Genomic DNA, 5,524 nt, shown 5'->3' with positions numbered 1-5,524 from the left:
TCTTTCTTTCTTTCTTTCTTTCTTTCTTTCTTTCTTTCTTTCTTTCTTTCTTTCTTTCTTTCTTTTCTTTCTTTCTTTCTTCTTTCCTTCCTTCCTTCCTTTATCACTCTCTTTCTCTCCCCTATATGTGTGTGTGTGTATATTCTCTCCCCTACATATATATTAAGATTTTAAATAAATCAACTGAACCCTCTTTAATTATTGGCAATCATGTTAGTCATATTTTGTCTCCTCCATATTCTGTTTTCCTTATGAACTTCTCAAAATATTTTTCATTTTCCTAAAGCCAAAAATTACATCTTTGCCTTCATCCCTCTCTGGAGATGATATTGCTTTCAATTTTTCTGAAAAGATAGATATTATTTGAAGTGAAATTCCAATTTGTTTGAAAAAAATTCTCTCTCTTCAATTCCCTTTCCTCACCACCATGCTACTCCTTGACCACATAGTAATCTAAATTCAGCTCTTTGAAATTCAAATTACTCATTTATACATCACCAATCACCTCCTAGTTGTTAAATTTAGTGTGCATTTCTTGGCTTAATTCTTTTTGATATCTGCAGTATTTTATACTCTTGAATTCACCTTAATTCATCGTACTATTTTTCCTAAGTTTTTTATATAATTCTTCTCTCCTGGCACTTCTGGCATGACTCTAAATGTGTTCACATGCTTCTTTTCACCTTCTCTATATAAATGTTGGTATTTTAAGTTCTTCCTCTTGGACTTCCTTTTTATTTTCATTTTGTAGTCTTATCGAATACCATGATTTCAAATATTACTTCAATGAAGATAATCCCCAAGTATTTCTCTAATGCCCAAACTTCTATATACAGATTATATATATATATATATATATATATACACACACACACATACATACATCTAACTTATTTTGTTGTTTTTGCAAAGCTTCAGTTTTGTGTGTGTGTGGGTGTGTTGGTTCCTAAAATGCTGTCCAAAAGTGCTTTGAAGAACTCAACATTTCTCCAAGCTAACCTTTTAAATGTTACCATCTTATAATTATCAGCCCAACTTTTACCTGGCTAACTTTATCCTAAAATAATCCATTTTCCCAAAGTTCTGTAACATCTACAGTATTTGTCTTTCATTTAGGTTTCAGTATATACTATTTTGCATTGTGGATTAGCTTTTAAGTATACATTTATATGGTTTCTCTAAATGGATTAATGCTCAAGTAAATATACTTAAAATACTCTGTATGTCTCACAGTCATTATTCCAGTATCTTAGATATTATAGATATATTAAAATAGATATTAGTTTATATTATGATTTCCACATAATACATGTCACAGTTAGTAGAAATTCTTTTTTCACCTTGTACTCTCCAAAACTTAAAAAAAGGTGGTAGAAAAAGCATATTAGATCTAGGATAGTAGAGATAATTTAGTCCAATTTTCTCACATTACAAATAAGGAAACTGAGGCTTCGATAGACTGAAACTTGCCCAATTTTCACAACTAAGAGCTATAATTAAAATTTAAGTTTCCTCCCTGAAAGTCCTACAAGTTTTTATTATATAATAAGACTGTATGTAAGAGTTTGGTCTTTATTCCCATTTCAACTAAGGTGGAATTGATCCTACATTGTGTTGAAATTTCTTTACTATCTGATAAGAAGAAAGGCCAGGAATAAAAGGCATGCTAGACAATATATGGAATAATAGAAGCAAAGGATAATTCAAAATAAGATAAAATTAGGAAAACAAAGCTCCGAAAGTTCAGTTTAGAAACAGAATTCATAGGAACTGACAATTGTGGCTTGGGAAAGGAGTACCAAATCTGCTCTTAAATCACCTATTCAAGGGAAATTCTGAAACCAGCTCTATGGGTAAGATTGTTGTGTGGCACTATTCCTTATCTCTGGCTTGCATGTGGAGATATAAAAGCATAATAACCCACAGGGAAAGACATAGATGCTGAGATATTTCACTGTTTGGAAAAAGAGGTAAGAACTTACTTGGAGGGGGAACTGCTAATATTTCCAACTGAGGAAGGACGTATACTATGTAACAGCTTTTTAAAATTTCCCAATCTTCAAAAATATCTGTGTTAAAAAATTGTATTGTAACTTTCTGTGTCCAGATGGAAAATCACATTGTTTCAATCTACTTTGGGATCTTCATTGGAAGAAAATATTAGTTTTTATCTTGTGAATATTCAGATAGATGATACTTGAGTGGGTTTAAACAGAATAAAAATGTTATGCTGTCATTTATATATCATTGATGAGTTACATGAGATTGATTTCTTCTGTAGAAAAATACAGTGTGGTAATATAATATACTGTCATTTATTTAACAAAGACCCTAGTATGAATTTTACAAAATATACTTTAAAATCACTTTTCTATGTATTTATTTTAAACATATTTCCACATTAGTCATATTGTAAAAGAAGAATCAGAACAAAAGGGGAAAATCATGAGAAAGAAAGAAAAAAAGAGAGAGAGAAAAGCATGCTTTCATTGGTATTCAGACTCCATAGTTCTTTCTCTGGAAGTGGATAGCATTTTCCATCATGAGTCTTTTAGAATTGTCATAGATCATTGCATTTCTGAGAAGAGCTGAATCTATCAAAGTTGGTCATTACACAATGTTGCTGTTATTGTGTACCACGGTATTGTGTACCTGGTTTTCCTCATTTCACTCAGCATCAGTTCATGTAAGTCATTCCATTTTTTTCTGAAATCTGCCAGCTCATCATTTCTTATGGAAAAGTAGCCATTCATAAAATCATGCCTTTTAAAACCAACCAGACTAAAACAACTGGGTTAGATGATTTCACCTTGAAAGAAATACTTCTAGCAAATATTAAATAGTATTACATATTTATTAAAAGTATTACATATTTTCTTAAAACCTTTTAGGAACAGTGATCACCCTTACTTTCTACCCATGAATTCATTTTGCATTGCTTATCCAAAGATAAGGGTGGTTATGATCAGCATATCATCTCAATCCTGTGCTACCAGTTTATGATTGAGGTAGTGGGGCCATCAGGCGTTCCCTCTAGGTCAAGGAGGGGCAGGCACAATGGAGGGTTTTTGTTGTTGTTGCTTTTTACATATTTGCCATGAAAGATAACAACGACAATGCTTCAATAGCACTTTACTAATGAACAGAGGGCACAGAGGCAGGTAATGTGGAGGTACAGAACCAGATGACATGGGGATAGTGTATAGTGTGGTGGAGGAAGGCAAGGGTGCAAAGGTGAATGACAGGGGAAATGACACTTTTGTAACCTCTAAAAGAGTTGGAAATACTTGGGCAACGTGGCCTATCGGAGGTGGAAGTATGCTCAGGGAATAGATGTTTGAGGTCTCATTTTTACAGGCTTTTGTTGGTGGTTGGATTAACACTCATGGATGACACTCAGGGTTAATTTCTTAGCATATCCATATCATCTCAATGTTGTCATTACCATTTTAGGGTTCATTCATTACTACAATACTTTCTGGTCTTTTGCTCGTCTCATTGCTCATGTCTGGAGCTTATCTGAAGTGTACAGATCACGGTTAGCAGAATGAAGTGTTTCTTACAGTAAGGCCCAGATGACTTCCCCTAATTTAGTACATAGCCTCATGATGTAGCCTTCATTTATTTATGATACAATTTCCAGTGGTTCCAAAGCTCCCCTAATTTATGTGACATTCACAAGTAACTTATGTTGCCTTAATTTATGTGATAGTTTGTAAGTGAATTCTAGGCTCCCCTTTGCAATCTTACTTCTTCCTATTGTCACCTTGTGCTAGCTACTTATAAACATACTATACTGACTATGAGGAGGTGTATGATCAACGGAGCCAGAATAAAATATATTTTAAACAAATGAAACAATTATAAAACTTGATAATAAACCTATTGTGATATATAAATTGTGATATATAAAACTTTGTATGCATCATATTATCAAAAGAAAATCAGACATTAAAAATGAGTTAGAAATTCTAAGACTTCACAGTCACTCCCCCCCCCTTTTTTTCCTGATGTGTGTGTGTGTGTACCAATGTCAAGGAATTGATTTCTATATATTTCTACATCCTTACATTTTTTTCTATTCACATAGCCCCAAAATTCAGGTGCTTATCACCTCACCTATCATAATGGATTCCTCATTGGGATATGTGTTTCTTGTCTCTCCTCCAACCCCAAGATGCCAAAATAATCTTCTTAGAACATCAGACTAATCTCAGTGTTCCCCTGCTTAAAAATCTTTAGCAACTTCCCCTAACCTCTAGGGAAAAAAATACAAATTCCTCAGTCTGGTATTTAAAGTCTTTCACAATCTGTCCACAGACTATTTTTCCAGACTCATTTCACACAGTTTTCCTTTACTTATTCTCTATGTTCCAGCCAAAGATTCTTATTTGTTCTTGTCCCCCAAATGGATTTTCAACTGCTCCCATACTTTTGCAGAGGCCATCTTCCATGTCTGGAATACAGCACCATCACTACCACTTAGAATCTCTGGCATTTTTTTTTTCAAAACTATACGACCTTAGGTAATTCTTTCATCAGGCATTAATTGTTACTGTTTTCTTTACCCCATCAATTTTTATTTACTTATCTGTTTATATATTTTTATCTCCCAAAAGAAGATGTGCACTCATAGAAGTTGATTTCATAAGTATTTGTGGGATTGAATTTCATATGGAAAATGTGTGTGAATTTGTGTGTGTGTGTGCATGTGTAAGCTTTTGCAGAACTTTTAGTTTCTTTTGTATAGTGAACTCTCAATGAGGAATTTCCTGCACAAATGCAGATTAGAGACTTCTTTGCAATTCATTATCCCTGAAAGTTTCTGGGAGATATTGAGAGGTTAAGTAAATTGTCCAGGGTCACATAACTAATAGATGTCATAGGTCAAACTTGAACCCATTCTTCCTGACTTGGAAAAAAATATCCACTACATCATGAAACTTGTCATTCATAGTGTATGCATATATGGACATGTGCATACATATATGTATATGTGTACTTTATGTTAACATATAACATGTCATACAATGCTATATAATATGCTACATTGTATATTATACAATAGATTATAAGTTATATAATTTGATAATATATAATATGCTACATTATATGTTATGTAATAGATTATGTTATATAACTTGCTAATTTATGATATAATCATATAATTTAATAATATGAAATTATTTATGCATTGCATGCATTTTCCTTGGAATAGAATTGGTGCCAATGTATATCCAGAAAAAGTTAGCATGACATTAAAGCTTCTGCACTATTCTGTGCGAATATCAAGTGATTTTTCAAAGTAAGTTGTGATTGACAGAAAGCAAAGTGTATTTAAAACATGAGTATATGCATTGCCATTTATTTGCTAGAATGTTATACACTGATACACAGTTTCAAGTCAAGAATAATTCATTTAAATAAATTTGGCCTATTCCTACTAGAAATATGACATCATTTGACCTTTTCTTCCATGTTTTACTATAACCAAAGATCTATCTATACACAGAGTGTGATTTCT

This window comes from Petaurus breviceps, unplaced genomic scaffold (assembly GCF_028583685.1).
Source record: "Petaurus breviceps papuanus isolate PSGF00001 unplaced genomic scaffold, PetGlider_PUasm1.0 90752, whole genome shotgun sequence".
Lineage (NCBI taxonomy): Eukaryota > Metazoa > Chordata > Mammalia > Diprotodontia > Petauridae > Petaurus > Petaurus breviceps.
The sequence above is the reverse complement of the archived record's forward strand: the minus strand, read 5'-3'. Positions refer to the sequence as shown.